The sequence below is a fragment of the Triticum aestivum genome, chromosome 2A (assembly GCF_018294505.1).
Source record: "Triticum aestivum cultivar Chinese Spring chromosome 2A, IWGSC CS RefSeq v2.1, whole genome shotgun sequence".
In the NCBI taxonomy this organism is placed as follows: Eukaryota; Viridiplantae; Streptophyta; class Magnoliopsida; order Poales; family Poaceae; genus Triticum; species Triticum aestivum.
The window spans coordinates 588,576,043-588,599,930 of record NC_057797.1 but is presented as its reverse complement, the minus strand read 5'-3'; positions in this window follow the sequence as shown (position 1 = coordinate 588,599,930).

The window sequence follows — 23,888 nt, the reverse complement described above, 5'->3', positions numbered from 1 at the left end:
TCTTTCTAGTTCGCATGCATATATACACCATCTATAGGTCTCTCTCGCACACTATGTATGATACTCTAGCTAGTCCAAGCTAGATATCTTGGGTGCACTCATTGTACGCACACAAATTCCTTGGCTCTTTGCCCGTAACTCTCTCACGCACACTATGTCGTCTCAGAGCTCTTCCCCCTCTCTCAAACTTTCCATCCACCTGGGTCACACATACACATGCATATCTCACTCGCACTCGATAGGCCCATCTAAAACTCTATCTCTCCCCCTCATTCTCTCTCCATCCCACACATGCACACACACAATCTCATGCCCAGCTAGCCAAGTATTATGGTCTCTCACTCAATTGTAGGCACACGCAGTCCCCCCTATATGTATATGACTAGCTAATCTTAGTCTCCATCACAAACATGTGCATGGTCTATCTTGATTTCCCTTGGGGCATCTTTCTATCGCGCACGCACTCCCTCGATCTCCCAACCATATAGTCCCCTCATGATCTCGACGGGGTCCCTCTATCACAAACACCCTCTCTCTCTCTCCCCATGTGTCCATGCCATCCATGTGTCCCTCTCGACCTTTGTTCCTTGTTGGCCAGACCTCTATTGGACATGTGCTACATGGGTGTCTCTCTCCGTTGCAAACAATCACACACTAGCTATCTTCGTGTATCTCATTGCCTCGCTTTTCCATCTCGGAGATGGATGCGTGATATGTTCGCATAAGAAACGAAAAAACACACTCTCTCTAATTTATCATTGGTTGCCACTTTCTCTTTCACACACATACTCTTTTTGCACACTTACTCATTCTCCTTCACCTCCTTCACATGCACTTGATATATCTCGACTGAGGCACTCTCCTCGGTCCATAGCATATAGATTTATTGAAAAGTCAAACATCACAAAGTTTGACCATGTACGTGGAGAAAAAGAATTACATCTAGTACGGCAAACATATACCATTAGATTCACCATGAGATGTAGTTTTGTATGATGTATCTTTGGTATTGTAGATATAAATAACATTTGTGTAAACCTGATCAAAGTTTCCAAAGTTTGACTTCTAAAAAATTTACATGCACTGCATTATCGAGCGGATGGAATATCTCTTTCCCCCTCTCAGCTATCTGACGCACCACTCAGCCTTATCGGGGCTCCTCAATCTCTCTCAAACTTTATTGGTCAGTTTGGTTCATGACCTGACCCTCATGCCTTGATGGCCGGTACTTCCTGGTGTGGACGTGAGATGTAAAATATTTCTGCCTGGCCAGGCTTGTGTGGTGCTGAAGCATTTGGTTTATGCCTGGGCCAGGAAAAGCATCAACGTCCCATCAATCAATCCATGCATCAATTATTTAATGCTAATATCCATCCATGTTGCTGTTAGCCTCGTGGCCACACGACCAGGCATGGCCAGGCGTTCGAAATTGGTCGCCTGGGCCAGGCTACTTGCAGTGTCTGGAGTTCAGTCAGGCTAATTAAAGTGCAAGGGAACCCAGGCCAGGCGGGATTTCTTTTTCACAGGGTAGCAACCAAACAAGCATGCATGAAATCCAGCCACAACCCCAGGCCAGGCAAAAGATGCTCAGGACGCAAGCCAAACTAGCCTTATATCTCCCTGGTTCACACATACACATATAGAACCATCCAACACTCTCTGCCCTTGTTCTCTCTCCATGTGACACGCACCCCCTAAGTACCATAATCCCTCACTCCATCATAGGAGCAAGCACCCCCCCTCCTAAGTATGATTATCTCTTACTAGCCATCAGGAACACACATATTGTCTCCTTCCATCCATACGTCTATCTCGATATCTCTCAGGGCATCTTCTATCGCGCACACACCTTGTCACTCGATCTCCAACCCATGTAGTCCCATCACGATCTCCAGGGGATCTCTCTATGACAAACATACACTCTCTCCTCCCCATGTCTGCATTTTCTCCGTACGTCTCTCTCGACCTCTCTCCCTTGTTTGTGAGACCCCTCTTGGCCACGTGCTAGGGGTCTTACTCTCTGGGTTCCAAACAACCACACACTATCTCCTCACCTTGTCTCCATTGTCGAAGATGCATGTGTGATATGTTTGCATAAGACATGCACGCTTTTTCTCTATTTTTATCGTGTGTTGTCCATGTCTCTTTCACACATGCACACACACTTTTTTCACTCACTCTCCCTCTCTCTCTCTCTCTCTCTCTCTCTAGTTAGGGACTCTGTCACGTCCATAAGCATATGGATGTTTTGAAAAGTCAAACCTCAGAAAAGTTTGACCAGGTATATGTGGAGAAAAACATTTACATCTGGAACGATCATTAGATTCATCACAACATGTACATACTTCATACTATCATGTATCTTTGGTATTGTAGATATAAGTAATTTCTTTATAAACTTGGTCAAAGTTTCAAAAGTTTGACTTAAAAAATGTTGGAACTACATTATCGAACGGAGGGAGTAGCTCTTTCTCTCTCTCTCTGCTATCTCTCACGGGCCTCCCCTCTCACTCGAACTCTCTATACCGACGGATTATACGCTCACTGTGTCAGTGTATAGCTCCGTATAATGTTTAGTTGACCGGTCAACCAATCCACATGCTGCCTTGTCAGCTCGTTCTGTATCTTCGTGTGCTGGCCCATGTGGCAGTGGGTGAAAATAAGTAAACTAGAGGCCCATCTGACACGTGGTGAAGTAAACAAAGTTGAAAACACTCGGGGTAGCACCCCGCATGCTAGTAAATTGAGGGCGCATTGAGGACAAACTTCTTGCGCGAAAAGGATGCACTCGCGCACAATTCACCACTGCGCCGCGGCATGCACAGAATAACGCACTCGCGCACACCCAACACACACCAGCACACGTGTGCACCGCCGTCGCCGCCGGTTGAGATGGACGGCGAGGCAGCCAACAAGCGGAGGCGGCTCGAGCCAAAACCGCATCCGGCGAGCCTGGACTTCATCAGCAGCCTCCCCGATGACATGCTGCTCGTCATCATCGGCCTCCTCCCCACCCAATCTATCGTGCGGACCTCCCTGCTCTCCCGGTGGTGGCGCCCTCTTTGGCGCTGTGTCCCCCTCAACCTCACCGTCGACAGCTGCCTCTGCGACGGGGATTGCAAATGCATGGCCGCAGTCTCCAAGATCCTTTCATCGCACCCTGGGCCAGCCAGATGCCTTGACATCCGCATGTTCAGTACCATCTGCAAGGTCCAACCCAAGTTTGACGAGTGGTTCTTATCCCCCGCCCTAGATCAGCTCGAGGAGCTTAGCTTTGAAGCTGGACGATGTCGCTCTCAGCCACCGTCCGCGCTCCGCCTCACGCCAATGCTGCGCCGCGCCAGCTTCAGCTCCTGATATCTTCCCTAGATTAATGTTGCGCCCGGCCTTCTTCTCCCTCAACTCAAGGAGCTCGACCTCTTCGATGTTGTCATCTCAAAGAAGGCCATGGATGACCTGCTCCGCAGCTGTACTGCGCTCGAGTACTTTCGTCTTGAGCAGATCTACGGGTTCGGAGGGAGTTCTGGATTAGGGGGTTTGCGGACAGCCGGACTATATCCTTTGGCCGGACTGTTTGACTATGAAGATATAAGATTGAAGACTTCGTCTCGTGTCCGGATGGGACTCTACTTGGCGTGGAAGGCAAGCTAGGCAGTACGAATATGGATATCTCCTCCTTTGTAACCGACCTTGTGTAACCCTAACCCTCTCCGGTGTCTATATAAACCGGAGGGTTTTAGTTCGTAGGACATAACAAAAAACAGAAAATCATACCATAGGCTAGCTTCTAGGGTTTAGCCTCTCTGATCTCGTGGTAGATCAACTCTTGTAATACCCATATCATCAAGAATAAATCAAGCAGGACGTAGGGTTTTACCTCCATCGAGAGGGCCTGAACCTGGGTAAAACATCGTGTTCCCTGCCTCCTGTTACCATCCGCCTTAGACGCACAGTTCGGGACCCCCTACCCGAGATCCACCAGTTTGACACCGGCATTGGTGCTTTCATTGAGAGTTACTCTATGTCGTCGCCGTTAGGCTTGATGGCTCCTACTATCATCGATAGTGATGTAGTCCAGGGTGAGACTTTTCTCCCCGGACAGATCTTTGTGTTCGGCGGCTTCGCACTGCGGGCCAACTCGATTGGCCATCTGGAGCATATAGAAAGTTACGCCCCTGGCCACTAGGTCAGGTTTGGAAGCTTAAATTACACGGCCGATATCCACGAAGACTTGATCTTCGACGGATTTGAGCCCCTGCCTTGTGCGTCACGCGGTCTCGATGAGTACGATTTAGCTCTGCCATCGGACAGTGTTCAAGAAATCACACCGGCAGCCACTCCGACCCTTAATTCGGAACCAGTTGCGCCTCCCATGGACGGGTGGATAGACCCCGCCACAGAGGCCGCATCCCTAACGGCGATCGAGCCGAATATCGATCTTACCCTTAACAAGAGCCGTGTTGTTAAACTATCGGATACTTCTCTGGCCACGGACTCCAAACCGCCTGCGCCCGTTCCTATCGAATCCGATTGGGCACCGATCATGGAGTTTACCTCCGCGGATATCTTTCAGCACTCGCCCTTCAGCGACATACTGAATTCATTAAAGTCTCTCTCCTTATCAGGAGAGTCCTGGCCGAAATATGTCCGGCAGGATTGGGATCCGGATGACGAAGAAATTCGCCGCCCACCCACCACCCACTTAGTAGCCACTGTCGATGACTTAACCGACATGCTCGACTCCGACTCCGAAGACATCCACGGTATGGACAACGATGCGGGAGACGAACAGGAACCACTGCCCACAGGGCACTGGACGCCCACTTCATCACATGACGTATACATGGTGGACACACCAAAAGACGAGGAGGAGGAATGGAAGGACGCAACGAAGGAATGTCCCCTCGAGAAGCGGTCAAAGCGGCGACGTAAGCGCCGCTCCAAATCCCACCTTGGCAGAAAAAACAATCATATAGACCCAGCGTTAGAGCAGGGTGAACCATCGCCGGTTCATGGCAACACGGAGAATCAAACCGAACAACCCGACTCTGTCAAAGATAATAGTCCAGATGACATCACATCGGACAGACACCCGGTGCAACAGAATGCCCATCAAAGGCTCGTTTCCACCACGAGGAGTCTACAAAAGCAGAAACAAAGGCTCAAGGCTGCGCAAGACACACTCTGAATTAGATGGAGTAAAGTGCTCAACACAGCAGCGAAGTACGGCGGTAATCACCCCACCAAGAGCTACCCGAAGCGGAAGTTGCTACCCGAATTCTATGAGGAGGCCTTAGATCCCTCGCAACCAAAAATTAAAATGGCCATCTGGCTGGATAGACGACCTCACGGCCAACATAAAGTGGCAAACAACGCCGCACATAAGCCAATACGCGATCCACGTGAGGGCTCGCATCAAAAGGACGGCGCAACCAGATCCATCTATGGACCACGCAAGCGCGCTCCAGCATGCGATGCAACACAACAAACATCTGAACAACGCGGTACACCCAGATACAGGGGTGCCGCACACCCCCTATGTTTCACCGATGAGGTGCTGGACCATGAATTTCCAGGGGGATTCAAACCCATAAACATAGAGGCATACGACGGAACAACAGACCCGGGGGTCTGGATTGAGGACTATATCCTCCATATCCATATGGCTCGAGGAGATGATCTCCACGCCATTAAGTATTTACCCCTCAAACTCAAAGGGCCAGCTCGCCACTGGCTTAAAAGCCTCCCCAAAAGCTCCATTGGAAGGTGGGAAGAGCTCGAAGACGCTTTTCGGGCAAATTTTCAAGGGACTTATGTCCGACCTCCGGACGCGGACAATTTCAGTCATATAACTCAACAGCCCGGAGAGTCAGCCCGAAAGCTTTGGAACAGGTTTCTTACTAAAAAGAATCAAATAGTCGACTGTCGGGACGCCGAAGCCTTGGCAGCTTTTAAGCATAGCGTCCGCGACGAATGGCTTGCCAGACACCTCGGCCAAGAAAAGCCAAGAACAATGGCAGCATTAACAAGCCTCATGACCCGCTTTTGCGTGGGTGAGGATAGCTTGCTAGCCAGATGCAGCACTAGCGACCCAAGTACATACGAAGTTAGAGATGGAAATGGGAAATCGCGACGCAGCAAAAGTAATACGCGCCGGAATAAAGAAGACAGCCCGAAGAGCCCAACAGTAAACGCCGGATTCAGAAGCTCTCGGCCAGGTCAGCAAAAGCCGCACTCTAAAGGCAGCAGAGACGAACTGTCCAGCTTAAACAATATTCTGGACCAAATATGTCAGATCCGTAGCACCCCTGGTAAACCCGCTAACCATACCCATAGAGAATGTTGGGTCTTCAAGCAGTCCGGCAAGTTCAACACCGTACACAAGGGGGAGGATACACCAAGCGAACACAAGGATGAGCCTCCCAAGCAAAACACTGGGGAACAAAAGAAATTTCCACCAGAAGTCAAAATAGTGAACGTGTTACACGTGACCAAGGGGAGAAACAAAGCGGCACTCCCAGAGAAATATGCCCAAGGGCCTATCACCGCGGAGTCCTGCCACTGGTCGTCTCAACCGACCACTTTTGACCATCGGGATTACTCAGCAAGTATCCGACATGCAGGATGGGCTGCCTTGGTATTATACCCAATAATTGACGGATACCATTTCACACGAGTCCTGATGGACGGTGGCAGCAGTCTAAACCTGATATATCAAGACACAATCCACAAAATGGGGATAGACCCAACAAAAATTTGCCACAGCAATACTACCCTTAAAGGAGTAACACCAGGCCCAGGGGCTCATTGCATGGACTCCCTGCTACTAGAGGTTATATTCGGCTTCCCCGATAACTTCCGTAGCGAAAATTTAACATTCCACATTGCCCCCTTCCAAAGTGGCTATCAAGCACTACTTGGACGCGAAGCTTTTGCTCGCTTTAATGCAATACCGCATTACGCTTCCCTTACGCTTAAGATGCCTGGTCCACGTGGCATCATTACAGTGAATGGAAATATTAAGCGATCCTTATGCGCCGAAGAGAGTGCGACTGCCGTGGCAGCCGCACACTAAAAACGGCCTCACCAGCTAAAGCATTTGATAGATCGTCAAGACCACGAACACGGTTAGATGAGTCCGGCGCAGCAATATGTAACTCACACAGGTTTGATAAGCCACACCCCTATTACAAATACAAGGGGCTCAACGAGCGCAGACAAGTGGCAATTTTTACTCATCTTGAATTATACATGGTTTCTTTAAACCTACCTTTTTGCACGACAACTTTTCACCTAAGTTTCTCTCTTTTACAGATGACCATCGTGCTACACCCATCCAGGATACGGCACAACAGAGACACAGGCGCAGACATGCAGCAGGGACCCGTTCCAAGGATTCTTTTTAGATTAAGACCCTGTGTAAACCTTTTTTACTGTCTCTTGTTGATACACATCCCTCGGATTCTCAGTACAATTGAGAAGGATGCTGGCGTCTTCGCATGTGGCCACGTTAGAATAATGCACGTTCCTGGACACCAGGGGCTTCTTACAAAGGGCACTGTTTAGGCCCGGTTTATACCATAAAAGACCGAATTCCTTAGGGAGTGTTCGGTGTCGCAAGTTTGGCCTTATTTGCATCAGCTCCGAATCATGTCTGTGGTCAAATGTTGGGTTTGCCCGGCTCCTGTGTTTTGCTGCCTTACGTTTCGCTCTATCGGCTAAGGCGGCACCAGGAGAACTACTGCGATTGTGCCCTGGTTCATCCGGATGAGCACCTCAGTAGAGAAAGCCGAAAACTGACTGTCATGATATAGCGCGAGACTGGTCAACCACTCGATGACCTATCGGAATGTTAGAATTGCTCCGCTTTAATGAAGGGCCGTTTCCCGGCCAGGCATGTACGCACCCCGAATTCGGATGAGTGCGGAGCCACCAGGGGCTATATAGTAGCCCCACTATCAAACTCCTATGGCTAAGTGAAAGTGTTAAAGCATTATAGTCCGGTTGCCTAGTTCGCTGCGCCATCACCTCCTTATTAGGACCAAGACGTTGGATTAAGTGTGAATACGCGTCTTCTGCGAACACCCCTACATTATATGCGTGGGGCTGAAGCCGACGACTGCAATCTTTCAGGTTATACACATGTATACATAAACGGCCGCACAGGAGGCATCATATTACTTTCAGGAAAAAGTATAAATGCAGCCTTAATAAATTTCATAAAAACATTGTGTTTACAATGGGAATACATGTCACTCAAACATAATATTCTTCGAGCACTGGGCCTCTATCAAACGAGCGCCCTCGAGAACTTCTTCGAAATAGTGCTCGGCAGCCACTCGGCCTATGGCCGAACCCTGCGCCGCAACAGTGGTAGCATCCATCTCCGCCCAGTATGCTTTTACACGGGCAAGGGCCATCCACAAGCCTTCTATACACGCCGACCTCTTCATCGCATTGATGCGTGGCACCGCTCCAAGGAACTGTTGCACTAAGCTGAAATAGCTGTTCGGCTTCGGTTTTTCCGGCCACAGATGATCTACGATGGACCTCATGGCGAGTCCGGACAATCTATTGAGTTCGGACCATTCGGCTAGCCGATCAGTCAAGGGAAGCGGACGCTCTGGAACGTTAAATTGCGACCAGAATAGCTTGTCCACTTCATGATCTGTCTGATCTCAGAAGTATTCGGCCGCATCGATAGCACTCGCCGTCAAATCCAGATATGCATCTGCCGAACTCCACAGCCGATCCAGAGGGGCATACCGTGGATCTCCAAACTTCCTCCGCAACAAAAAGGGCTTCCCAGCCACAATATCACCAGCTTCACGCAACTCTTCCTTCTTTGCCCTCATGGCAGAGCGGGTGTCTTTGGCCGCCATCGTGGCCTTTTCGAGGTCCATTGCCTTTGCTTGGTTTTCTTCTTCAAGGAGCCGGCAACGGTCGGCAGTGTCTTTTAACTTTACAGCCATCTTGGCCATCTTTTCTTTGCTCTCGCAATGCACGGCCTTCTCAGCTCTTAACTCTTCGGCCGCCTTTAAAGCGGCCGCATTACTAATCCTTGTTTATTCGTTGGCTCGGGCAAGTTCCGCCCGAAGGGTCTCCACGGTAGCAGCTCCATCTGCAGTCACAACATATTAAAGATACTGGCATCATGCTACTCCTACTATGTGATGTTGACCGGAAAAACATTACTTACCATGTGCCTCATCAAGCCGCTTGTTAACAAGCTCAATGCCGGCATCTGCCGCATCCAGTTGCCGCTTTAGTTTGGCAAACTCATTAGTCCGGCCAGCCACCGGAGCTCCCATCACCTGCACATAAAGTGGTATGATTATTACCTGGGACTACAATCCTCTGTTTGCCACCGTTCTCGACGACCACCACAGTCTCAGGGGCTACTATCTACATAGGGAACACCTAAAAATGTGCGGTACTATCAAAAAGTATATCATTTCACATACCTCAAAGCCCGTTAGTAGACTCATAAAGGCTCCATGCAATCCGCTGGATGAAATTCTTTCCATCACTGTACCCATCAACGTACGGTGTTCTTCTGAGATGGCCGCTCGTTCCAACAGCTCCCTCAGTACGTCCGACCGCATACCAGACGGTGCCGGACTCTTTTGTTTGCTCTCTTCAAGAGCCGGACGCTGGGGACTTCGGGTGACTATAGGATTATCTTCTGGCCTCACCAGATCTGGAGAGGCCCTCCACGACGACACTTCAAGGTCCCCCACTTCTTGAGCGGGGGAGTCCGGGGGAGGCGTTTTGCTCTCCATCATCTCCGGAAGAAGATCCCCTGAAGACGAGCTCTGCTGAGAAGGGCTAAGATCCGAACTGCAAGATAAACGCTTCGGCTATTTTCCTCAGAGGTAAGGTAGTATATCTCCACTATGAAAGTACTTTCTGATTACTTACAGCTCATTGGAGGGCTGATCCTCGCGCGGACTTTGTGCGGCAAAATCAGCCTCCAAGGTAGGACCCTCTAGTGGAGACTTCTTCTCCCGTTTGGAAGCCTTGATTTCTGGATCTTCAGAGGCAGTCCTCTTCCTTCCCCGAAGCGAGAGAAGGTCGGATTCTTCTCCTTGGTTATCCTCCTTCACGGAGGTGCTCATTCCCTCGGTTGGAATTGGTAGCAATGGGGGCCTGCTTTCGACCTCATTATTCCCCCCTTTATCTTCCTTTGAAGGCTCCGGGCAAGGTGCTAGCTCGAGCATCTTTTCCAGTACTGGATTCTCCAAACCCTCAGGAAGGGGGCTGAACACCGAATCATCTTCGCCTTTGTTATCCAGTCCTGGTCAAAGAGCTATTTCTCAGAATGACGTCATGGTAAATAAAAGACGGTGTGTTCGGCTAAAGGGTTACTTACTTGGTCGGCGGTACAGTTGCTGCTCAGGCCCACGTCCTTGGTAGTATCCGTACACTCTATTTGGGGTCTGAAGAATGATTTTTACATCTCGTCATGCGTCAAGCCGAGGAAATTCTGAATAGTGCGCAGCCCTTCTGGGTTGAACTCCCACATGCGGAGGGGCCGGCATTTGCAAGGCTGGACTCGATGAACCAGCATGACTTGCGCCACCGTAACCAGACTGAAATCTCCTTTGAAGAGATCGCAAATGTGGATCTGCAGTATAGGCACGTCCTTGGCTGGACCCCAGCTCAGTCCTCTGCTAATCCATGACATCAGTTGTGGTGGAGGGCCCGAGCGGAAAGCAGGGCAGCCACCCACTTGGCACTTCTGGGAGCTGTAATGTAAAACCACTCCTGTTGCCATAATCCGGACACCTCTCGAAAGGAACCTTTGGGCCACGGAGCTCCTGCTATCTTTCTTATTAATGCGCCTCCACACGTTGCATACTGCGCCTTGACCATATTCGGCTTCATGTCAAAGGTCTTGAGCCACAGGCCGAAGTGAGGGGTAATGCGGAGGAAGGCCTCACACACGACAATGAAGACTTTGTCTCATGTCCGAATGGGACTCTACTTGGCGTGGAAGGCAAGCTAGGCAGTACGGATATGGATATCTCCTCCTTTGTAACCGACCTTGTGTAACCCTAACCCTCTCCGGTGTCTATATAAACTGGAGGGTTTTTAGTCCGTAGGACATAACAAAAAACAGACAATCATACCATAGGCTAGCTTCTATGGTTTAGCCTCTCTGATCTCATGGTAGATCAACTCTTGTAATACCCATATCATCAAGAATAAATCAAGCAGGACATAGGGTTTTACCTCCATCGAGAGGGCCCGAACCTGGGTAAAACATCGTGTTCCCTGCCTCCTGTTACCATCCACCTTAGCCGCATAGTTCAGAACCCCCTACCCGAGATCCGCCGGTTTTGACACTGACAGGTTCATTAGCCTCCACATCGCCTCGACGAATCTCCGATGGATTTATGTGTCTTGCTGGCCCCGCAACAAGACATCAATTGGGAAGAGATCACTCCAGGTGTTCCACGTTATGGTCATTGAGAATGCGCCTTTCCTTGAGAGATTGCTTGTGTCGGATCTAGAAAGTCCAACAAAAATCAGGGTCATTGATGCGCCGAAATTGATAGCGCTGGTGTACTCGTCTGCCAAATTCTCCGTACTCTATATTGGATCCGGAATCGTTCAGGTACAACACTCATCTTCTTCTCCGTCTTCTTGAAATTCACATTTTTAAATTTCTTCTTGATGTATTTACGACCGTCTTCCAGAAAATGATTCCCACAAGCTTGACCCAGTCCATGCGCACAGTGAAGATCTTAGCACTAAAATATATCGGCCCCAATCTGGATCAAGTTGTTGGATTCCTTACATGCTTTCCGTGCACGGAGAAGCTACTCATCGAGGTGAAACTTCTTTCCTATAAGTAAACGGTAATCACAACGTAGCTCAATTTTTTCGTAATTTTCCCAAATTACGATGACAAGTGTAGTGTTCAAAACTACATCTACGCACTGCACCGAAAGAAATGTTTTTAGTATTTTTCGTGATCACCTACATCGTTTTTATGCTGTACTACTATAGTAGCCTAGGCTAGTCATAGTGGAAAGTAACTTAGGGCTCGTTCGGGAGCCCTCCAGCTCCGGACTCCTTCAGCTCCATGTCTGGAGTCGGGCCGAATGCTCCAACTCCAGGAGTTTAGCGAGAGGAGCTGGAGTGGAGCGTCATGCAAATTACGAGGATTTGCGGAGCTGGGTTTCCCGAGCTCCAGTTCCGTTGAGAAGCTAGAGTTGATGGAATTTACAAATGTATGCCACCTCCAAGTGAGATATGCACATACCGGTTCGGGCAAGCGCTATTCCTTTCCTCCTCTCCTCGTGCATTCCCCTACAGCCGGTGTCAGAAAACAACCCACCTGACCAGGCCTATAGCCCATGCACCAGCTCAAGCCAGTGAATTGGCCCAATACATGCCTTGCAGCCTGGCCGAGCGCTCAAAATCAGAAGCTAGCATACCGAACGAATTGATCACTCCGTGATTTTAGACGAGGAGCTGGCAGCTGGCACATGGCGAAGGATTTGTGGAGTTTGCGTCCGTGGAGGATTTCTGAACACACCCTTAGACTACTCCAGTAACTTTATGGTTACCCTAAGAGCAAGTACTACCTCCGTCCTGGTTTACTCTTCCAATTTTGTAGTGTCAAAATTTGACCATAGATTTAACTGACAAAATGTTAATGCATGTCACTAAGAACTATATCGTTGGATTCGTATTTGAACATAATTTCAAATGGTGTAATTTTTAGTGACATGCATTGGCATTTTCTTAGGTAAATCTATGGTCAAAATTTTATACTAAATACGAGGTAGTATTCCCTCCGCCCCAAAATTCTTGTCTTACATTTGTTTAGGTACGGATGTATCTAACACTAAAATATAACTAGATACATCCGTATTTAGACAAATTTAAGACAAGAATTTTGGGACAGAGGGAGTACAAAAGTGGGCTATGTAGGCCAAAACATGTGCCAAATTCACTTGTGATGCATTTGGCATCGATGCCCCTCCATTGCTCACCTGGTGCCCCAATCTGGATCACCTACTTTGCTCCGGTGCCAAATTAACTCACGCAATGAAAAAACACTACGCGGGAGAGAGAGAGAGGATTGAGGCAATAAAAACACTTGTTTGGGAGAGTGAGAGGCTGGTGTGGTTGGTTTGATTGATTTGTTTATACATGTGGGTTTGTGTGCACAGCGGTGCCAACTCTCTCACATCGCGAGAGCGGTGCAAAAATCTTTTGATTTGACATCAATGTGTATTATGCGGCATACTTTTGCAAAATATGGCATTGGCCACATAGTGGAAGGCAACAAATGCCCAAGCTCTTCACGTGCTCCTAGTTAAATGAGAGGAAACAGAAAGAGAGAGGGGGAGAGAGAGAGTGAAAAAATATCACTAGCCAGCCAACCCTATCGTATGAGCGAATGATATTGGTACCTCTTGATGACACGGCAATCTTGTGCAGCCAGCTGCTCTAATGTGTTCTCTTCTTTTGTAGATAAAAAAGACCCGAAAGTGAAAAATGTGCTGCACTATAACAATCTCATCGAATGCCTTGATCTCCATCTTACAGAAAATGATTTGGTCGACTACCGAGGCAACACATGTGAGATTAAATTGGCTAGGTTCTTTGTTCTGGAGGCAAGTGTGCTCAAGGTAATGAGGTTTGGCGTTCTCTGGCGCAACAATGAATGGCGTGCTGATCAGCGCAAGCGTCTATGCCTAAATGACAAAGTCTCCGCAGAAGCTGAATTTGTTTTGGAAACATCAAGTGGCCAGAGACTCGAAAACTTATTTGCCCATTAGTGACTTGTCAGGGCGGTGGATTTTAGTTTGTATGATAATGCTGCATCCACCTAAAGTAACGAAAGTTCTTACGTAAACTTCCTAGTAATTCCCTCTTCGTAGGTGCAACATTACTCCTAACATTTGTAATATCAGTTTGAAACTTGTAATATTGCCGTGTCCTATTCCTGCGTTTTCAAAATCCTATGAATCAAACAGGTCCTGAGTTGGTGATGATGTTGTGCCTCCCATCTTTCACCAATAGCCGTCGGATCTAGATCTGACGCATACAAACCAAGCTTCTCCATTTTTGCAAAAAGATGCCCGCACTTGTTCCCTATTTACAAACAACTCCTTGTCTCTCACAATCAGCCTTATCTCCTCCCCACCACATCTAGAAGGCCGTGGAAAAATCTGGCGCGATGGCCGCTGCCGGAGCCGTCCACCCCCAATCTTGGTGTTCCGTGCAATGCACGGGCATCTACGCACGGGAAATTATGTTGAACAGGGCTAGTTGTGATCAGGCTAGCTCTACAGCCACGATGATAGTGACTGCAGACGGTGAGGCTGACTATGGTATGCCGAACACGGCGCCTATACTCAGGTGTCATCTCCGGGGCAGGATCTTGTCACTTCACTGTGAGGAGCAGCACGTAATAATTTGACCAATGGGTAGTATAGTGCTAGTACTCCTACTACTACATTGGTAGTACTACTACTAGTACTAGTAGCACCACCGTCTGGATTTAGGAGTACTACCACGTCCATCAAGATTTTAGTATTTGACTAGCAATATCTAGTAATGCATGTCACAAAAATGTACTACTCCCTCTGTAAATAAATACATGGTGTTTTATTCCTATCGGCGAGAGAACTTATTGTTTTTTTGCTAACTAGAGTACTAATAGGATTACATGCAATGAACTAAACACTGCATGTCATGTTTGGTAGTCTCAAGTCATTGAAGGCATGCACGTCCCACATCTCTCATTGGTTGATATGTCACGAAATAAGAAACAAGGAGGGAGTTAATGCACCGTGCCTAAGTATTTTGGGATTATTTGGTTTTCGTAAGGTGACTTACACAACATTTTTGTTTACATGCATTAACATTTTATTAGTTAAATCAAAGGTCAAAACTTGGCGCAAAATGCAAAGGGGACCAATAAACTAGTAAACATCAAACTTCTCTCATTTGGCCCCAAATAGAGGTCCGGTGAGATGACTATACTGCACCGGCATGGAGGGGGACGCAGCTTCATTGACTTACGGCAACTGCCTTTGGGTGAATGACACATGGGCCCGGGGGGGCTGGCCCACCTATCATACAACCAAAGGCAGGTGCACTAGAGGGCCGAGGAGTAGTATGAAATCCTACGCACCTACGCACGCTAACCAAGGGCAAGAGTGATCACTCGAATCGCAAGATTAGTTGACTAGAAGCTAAGCTAGACCCATGGAGGCGATGAGCGCGAGCATCAGCCGGCTGTGCCAGATGGTCCACGACGCCGGCCTGCGGCCCGGCACCAAGGAACAACTCCAGGTAGTATTGCTTGAGGCCGCCAGGGCAAGGGGCCGCTTGGACGACAGCTTCGTCTCCTTGTTCGACGAGGTCCTTGTCGGTTTCCTCAACAAGTTCACCATCGTCAAGAAGCTTGCGGACGACTTTGACGTAAGCCTCCAGCTGACGTGCCCAGGCTCTACGATGCTCGCCACCCTCAACGGCCACTATGGTGACAACCTCTTCGATGCACTGGTGGCCCTGCGACTGCCCGCCTTCACGCCGGAGAATGTCCAACTCGAGGTCGCGCTCGCCGTGCAGCGCCTGGCGCAGCAAGACACCATCGACATAATCACCCACGTCTACACGCAAATCGTCCACAAGGACTACTACATGCAAGAGGAGGACAATAGGACGCTGGCCTTCTTGGACCGCAGGGCAACCTTGGACGGCGCTGTTCAGAAGCACGTTGAGCTCGCCGCCACCGCCGCTTCTCCTCACACGTCGGTTGGTGACCCGACGCACTAGGGCGTGAGGATGTCGTTGATGGATCCGTATGTATTTTTATCTTTCCTTCAAATCCATGTAGTAGTATATGATACTACAGTAATTATCTTACCTTTCGCATCAACTTCATAATTTTCGTACGTACTCCATGCATGAACGGCGCCAGAACCAAACTTCTCATTACTCTAGGAAAAATCATTGTTTTCTATCTATCGGTCGCGCCATGGAGCAGAACCAAATTTTACAAGTTACGAGTTCCAAAGGAAAAGCCTGCCGTGTTCGCGCTGCACCCCCACACGGTTGGTCCGGCACGCCACTCAAGCGGGAATGCGTGCGGTGTTGCATTTTCACTTACAAGTGGGACCACAGTTGAGCAAACCGACTATGGGCAAACCCCCGCCCCGACCACCGTGTGATGGCTGAGAAAACAGGATGGAGAAGAGATGGTTGTAGCACGGACTCCAAGAAAATTGGTGTCGGATGGGACTCATGTGGGTGGCGTGTGCCGTACTGCTAGACGTGAATGCTAGTTATGGCCCATGCCACCCCACTATAGTGAGCCTATATCGAGGTACGTAGAACAAATTTCCTACAGTCCGTGCTCAGCCCTCCTCTAGCTCTCTTCTCAGGCAGCCAGCGGATGCGTGGAGCCCATCGTCTGTTTGCTCACATGCGGCCCCACATGTCAGTGAAAACACAAGAGGACCCACTGAACCTGCACATCTTTCACCTCGACGTGCTGGTGATGAAAAAAAATCCAATAAAGATCTTCGGTGGCCGCTTTTGGAGTTACTCAAGAGTAGTAAGATTCTATTTACATTTTAACCCAAGATGCACATCTCGTGGCTTCAACTACCACTCTATTTTCTTTCATGACACGACCTAGATGCTGGATGTCCAACGTGTCGGCAAAAGGAGGAAGAACTCGACCAAATCTTTGGTTGTGCTCTCGGATTAGACTAGTTGTGCTAACTTAAAATTTGTATTGTGTAATCCCTCCGTTCCAAAATACTTGACTCCAATTTGTCCAAAAATGGATGTACCTATATACTAAAACATGTCTAGATACATATATATTTTGACAAATAGAAGGCATGTATTGTGCAACGGAGGGAGTAGAATGGATGCAAGTTTTTGTATTGGGAAGAAGAGTACATCCATATATTGATAGAGCGCAATTTAGTAGATGTTCTATCACTTTTAGCTAGCACAAAGGCTAGAGATGAGATTAGTGCACTTGTTGATACTCCTACTAGAATAGATGCTAGACATGAGACTAGATGCGAGGAAGCAACATCTACTTATTTACACTTGAATAAGAAAGAAGCACGCAAGATCGAGCCTCCATAGATCAACAATGAATGCATCGAGAAGGCACTAATCCAAGTTATAGGAGTAGTAAAATGTATTCTTGTGGTTCTTGTTTTCTTTGCTCTTGCTTTTCTAGTCAAAATTATCGTTGGAGTTCGTGCAAAACGGAGGTCCGTTTGGGGTCGTGTGTTGGATTTGGCCTTACAAGTGGGACCGCAGTTAAGGAAACCGACTATCGGCAAACCCCCACCTCGCCCGCCGCGCGATGGCTGAAGTTAGAGAAATGACGAGGTTGAAGAGGTTGCTCTAGCATGGACTCCAAGAAATAATATGGTGTCAGATGGATGTCGTGGTGGTGGCATGTGCCATACTCCTGGACGTGAATGCTTGTTCTGGCACATGCCACCCTACTACTCCTACTACTTACTCCTACTATATAGTACTAGTATTGAGGATTAAAGGTGTTGGTTATGTACAGCGAACACATTAACATATGGCTATAGTAAAAACACCCGCCCGATGCACGAAGCATGTGAAGCTAGTACAAATAGTGTACTACTATTGTTGATTGGCCTCATCCGATAACCTGTTGCTATGCACGTACAATTATGTATTCGGAAAATATTTTTCTGCCTCATCGCACCACTCACTCAGAGAAGCAACTCGAAAGCCATTCATAAATTTAGTAAGTTTATCACAGGAATATCATTTTATTACATACAACAGGTCATCAACCCACATCGACAATGAGGATACATTATAAATACTAAAGTTTTCACCACACAGCAAATAACAAGCAATGAAATGAACTTCAACTCAACCATTCCTCGGCGTTGGAAACGCTTGCTTTGAACCACAAGTGATTCTCTGGGACGGGCCATTGATTGTCGATCTGGAGACCAACGCAGGACTGATCATCCAGGCTGAAGCGGCCTACTATATCAGTACCAGGGTAGGGAACCACCCAAATGTCCGAGGTATAGACACAGTTGCTTCTCATAAATGGTACTAGTAACATTGCGTCAACAGTAGTTGGATCGCCTTTCACCATCATCGGATAGTTTTGTCCAAGGAAGAGCGAGTTTTCTCCAAGACTATCAATTATGTACCAGGGAGAAGGAGTTGGAGCTAGCACACTAGTATCCATCCCGAGTACCATGCAACGGGTGTTGGAATAGGTCCGGAGAGTGCGACCATGGGAGACTACACGTGCTTCCTTAGCAGTAACATCATCAGTGGGCTGTATACACACAAGAAGAGGTGATCCATCGGAATTAGTTGCCAGGCGCGATAGAGTATATGGGTGCTGCTCGTCCTCATGCTCGTGATCATCACCATCGTCATCTCCCCCTTGGTTATAAAAATTTTCAAGTATAGGTGGTGGGATGTTCACAGGACCATGGAAACACAAGAAGAAGGTTAATTAGTAAAGGGAAACTTGCTAACCCGCATGCATGTGGATGAAACAATTATAATTACGGTGGAAGACAAACGTACCGAAACTACGAGGATCCCATGCAAAAACAGTGCCACGAGTGGTGGCAGCAAACACAAGGCCCTCGTATTGAATTGCATCACAGTACTCATCCATGTACAGAAACTGATTTTTGAGCAATATCCATCGAGTCAAACCACCAAGGACGGCAACAAGCTTGTCGAAGATAGCAACAACTTCATAGTTGTTGTAATTCCAAGAGCGGTTGGGAACTCGACAAATTGCTATCTTCCGTAGAAGACATTCACCATGATCGTATTTGAATGTGCGTACAATACCGGTGTGCTCAACCTCTAGGAAGTCTGCTGAGATTTTTGGAAGTGGAACCCGGTCACGAGTGTACACATTCACAAGTTCCCACTCGCAGTTGGACCCAATGTAAACAACCCAATCTCCATTTGCGCCCGCCCAAGCCTTGCCCTCAAGATATGGCATCTTAACATCATACGTATCATTATCAAGTGGCATCAACTTGCACAGGGCGAGGCCTCCATCGTGCCAGCGCCAGTCATCAGGGTCATGGCGAAGAAGATAGGGGAGATCAAACCGCTCCTTGACTCTTGGGTTCTTTGTAATGATGTTATTAGTTGAGTCAAGAATGGGCTTGAATGAACCTGCCATGCTAGCCGAGGTGATGATGTCGCACCGATCAATGAGTTCCTCCACCATGTCATCTTTCAGATCGGGGCAAGAATAACAGGGTCATTTTCAGCCTGTTCCCTCCATGGAGAAGACGATCGAACAATGGCAGAAGAAAGGGTGAAGGGCTGAAGGAAAATGGAGGAGGGAGTGGAAGAGCGTGCGACAGGAGTTCCAAATCGAGAGGGAAAGGCGAAGAGTCGGTGAATGGTTGCGAGTTTGCCACGGTTCATGAAGAGGCACCCCGGCCTACACGTCCGTTCAGAAATACTCCTACTACTCGTCGTCGTCTCACTGATATGTTGGAACGGGACCACATGTCAATGAAACATGGTGTGTAATTTCTCGTGCAAAATGCGATCTGGCCGCGCTGGCCCGAGGTGCCGCATTAGTTATTGACCTTTATTTTTTTAATGGCGTGTCGATCAGTTTTGAAGCATGACTAACTGGTACTGTACGCAGAGAAAATATAAACTACTCTACCACTACTCCACCTCCAGTACTAGCAGTATAAAAAGATATATAGGCTAGAGCTTCAGCGCTTTCTTGCTAAGGGCTGCCCACTTGCTTCTCACACTACCACCCTCTCTCCAGATCTAAAAAAGACAGCCGCTCTCTCCCTCCTCACCAGTGGTCACAGATCCGCCGGGGAAGAAAAGGACATGCAGCATTGACGCACTCGTCATCGGTGAGCGAGGTAACGCACTGATGACAAGGCCGTCCTCTCAGACCTAGCGCCCCCGCCGGATGGCCTTCGTCCCCAAGCTCGCTGCCGTAGTGTGTGCGGAGGACGACGACCATGAGCGAAGCCACTTCCCGCCGACCCTCAGGTATGCTACCTCTTTTCGAACCATAACCTTGTTCTATTGCCCCATCTACCACGTCGTTGCATGTAGATCTTTTTCCACTCCACCATCTTCCCAATTTGCTATCCTCTGCTCTGCTGGCCACACAGACAAAAACCATAATTTGCACTATTAAAGGAAACCCTACTTCATGCAGACTAATCCATGTCTGGGTTGAATAAGGAAAGGAAGGGAGACTGTACCGTCCAAGAGAATAGGCATCGAACCCGCATCTAGGTTGAAAAGGGGAAAATCAGTAGCTAAGGAACGAGTCTCATGTCTCTTGGTTGAAGAAGGGTAGAAAGGCATGACAATGCAATAGAGAATGACCAGGTCGATCGGTTTGTTGTCCTCGCATAGGAAAAAGGTGGCTAAAGAGAACAAAAATGGGACGTAATCCACATATGCTGCCTGGATATTTGTTGCTCTGGGCAACCATACCTCCCTCACCACTCTGCATTCGTGGAGGTACATCATACCGGTGCGCCCACTGTCCGAATGGGCCTCCCATGCTCTTATTAGCACTCTTTTGCTGTTAGTATAACACTAGTAGTCAAGTCAAGCAATGCTACTGCTAAAGTGATGCCACATTTAACTACTGCCGCTCTCAGTCTAATGCCACCGATACATTTAAGCAATGCCATTTAATGTCACTTGATTATTTTAGGGTTAGCTATTGATTGTGGATGTATTAAAGATTTTTCAGCTAAGGCATTCTAAAGCTATTGCACAACCAGTATACCAACGATGAAACTTGTTACTACCTTTAGCTTTTTGCACTGTTAATGCTTATAGATTACATACCTCACTTTCATGAGATAAGTTAATTTTTTTGTACAGTGTCACCAAAATGCCAAGGCATTGATGTCATTTTATTTTGGTTAAACTGCACAGATAATTATGAAGACAAGAGGAAAGGTCAAGAGTGGGCACCTCCTCCTCCGGCTATTCTCTTGATTCATCCGATCAAGTTTTTATGTTTGATCGATTATGAAGATTGGGATAGCAATTTTTAAGGTCCCCCCAAGTTCGAAATGATATTTACCTTGGAGGTACATGGTTTGCAATTTTTTTATACTATCATTAGTTAATAATGCTAGTTACCTGCATACTTTTGTATTTGGTTTAATGCTCATGCACAACTAGTATACCAATGCTGAAACTTGTTACCTTTACATTTTGTATTGTTAATTCTTATAGAAACCTTCCAGTGCTAGAGTTTATTGAAATATGTTCAGTAAAACCATTGTACTGTACCCTGTAATAAACTAACTACTCTACTATTGCACTAGCCACTGGATTAGTGTATATTTGTAGTATTCGAATGGTGTTGCATTAGCGTATGGACATAAATAAAGTGTGGCAAGCTTTCCCAGATATGTGCTCAAGAAAACTAAATACTAGACGTTTGGGTACTTTAAATTGAACTGCGAAAATGTCTTATATTAAGAAACAAATGGTGTAGAGTTCACTCAAATTATCCCGGTAAAGCTAGTCACACCTTTGTTAAAATTAATGTTATTATGTTATCGGAGGAGGTCTGTATGTTTGTCTCTAATGCATGTCGACTACATACCTAACATCATGATGTAATGTTAAGTAATTTCCTTTTGTACAGTGTCACTGAATTGTCAAGGCGGTGATGGCATTTTATTTTAGTAGAACTGCACAAAATTTGCTTAAAAGAAGAGGAAAGGTCAGGAATGGCTCAGTTTTTTAGAAAAAACTATGTATGCCTTCCCGACATCAGCCGTTGTTGCTTTATTTATTCCTTCAAACAGGTGGTTAGAAACAGTCTTGCTACCTTTTCCCATTAAGAAATTGGAATGCTTATATTTGTGAGTCTATGCTTCAACTAGTGCCACTTTTAGAGTAATCACACTTTCAATATCTATGCAAACAGGGATGCTCGATTTTAGTGGAACTGCGCAAAAAGTCCAACTGGTTCAACATTAGGAGCACGTTTTTTTCCAAACCTTTATATCCAATTGGTGGCACTATGAGCTGTTCATTACGATAGTACATGGTTTGCTACTGTCTTGCTACTCTTTTTGTACTGTCATTAGATAGTAATACTAGTGGTTTGCATGTGAATTTATTGGTAGGGTGGACCTACATTGGAGGTGCAGGACAGGATTCAATGATTGGATGCTCAATTTCGGTTGTATCGATTTCACCTCTTCCATCACTGCGAACATGGATATCCTTGGTCTGATGAAGAATAGGCACTATATTTCTGCTCTGAACCAGCAAATCAATTTAGTATGAAATTGTTCAGGGCAAAACATAACTATATCAGATTGACCAGTGCAGAACATGATAGATGCTAAGTGGAAGAGACATGTTTAAACCGAAAATACAAGGTGTGGTATATGTTTACTAGATGCTTGATGTTTGTGCAAACAAAGATGTCTGCCCATTGCTATTTGGCAAACAAACAAAGTGTCCGCAATTTTGGTTGAACTGCACAAGAGAATAGTATAGTCACTGCATGCAGTGCCATTTGAAAATAGACACAGAAAGATTGGATAGTCACTTCATGGACTGCAGAAGAGTATTATTATACTATTTATTGGCCAACACTAGGTGCTTCATTGCTTTGGTCTGATTATACAATGGGCATCATTTTGCCTAAGTTAAAGTTTGTATTCCGAAAATAGTCTCGCGGTGTGATCGAGAGAAGACCAAATCATATTGCAGTGGATGTTCCTCCATCATGTGTGGTTCATTCTCATGGTTCCAGCTATTGGTGAAACCACTTACGTTTGCAAGAGGAATTGTAGACTTCACAAACAAATTTGTCTTTCAGTCTGTACTGAATGTTGGCCAAGAGAAGCATCCATGTTAGTAGGAAGAATATATGTTTTTTCTAGATCTTTGCTTTTGGAGCTACATATTTGTATATGATCTGTGAATCATTGAGATGCATTAACATGTAGATCTTATGTATGGGAATCGTACTAGTTAGTTTTAGTTGTGACGCAAGATCCGAAGTGGCTGATCTTTGCTTTTGGAGCTACATATTTGTATATGATCTGTGAATCATTGAGATGCATTAACAATTACTTATTTCTGTTCACTCAGTGTTTACAAGTTACTGATCGATCACTAGCTAACCTACAAATGCGCTCCTGGTATTTTTATTTGCAACGCAAGATGCGAAGTGGCAGTTTTTTGAATAAAAATGCCTACCTCTGAAGAAACTGACAAGCTACACTATCGATCCTACACGGATAAAAATGCCTACCTCTGAAAAAACTGACAAGCTACACTATCGATCCTACACGGATAAATAGCGGATCACGCATGTACTACCTCCTTTCCGCTTTGCAGGGCTCAATTCAAGAAATGACCTACTCGATCCTACACGAATAAATAGCGGATCACACACGTATTAGTACCTCCTTTTCGGTTTGCAGGGCTTAATTCAAACCTCTCACCAACCAAGGTACTCCCTCTGTCCGGGTTTATTAGTCCCGTGAGCAAAGCAGCAAGACCAAGGCATGGCAATAATTAACGGCATGCAGAAGTTTAAGACTAATTAATTCCAGCTGTTTAAGTGGCTGCATGCGTGCCCTCGGCTGTGACTCGTTGCATGCTACTTCGTGTACTGCCTGCGAGCGATTCTGAGTGCCTGCATGCAGCCGGCCGTAATTAAGGTAGCTAACTAATGCGAAAAAGATACGCTTTAATTATTGCGGGCTTTTTAAATCCGTGGAATCATTATTGACAAGGAGGCAGATGATTCGAGTGCACTCGTTTGACCGCCATGCCGGCGTGTGACCCAGATGGGACGGGACGGCACAGTCATA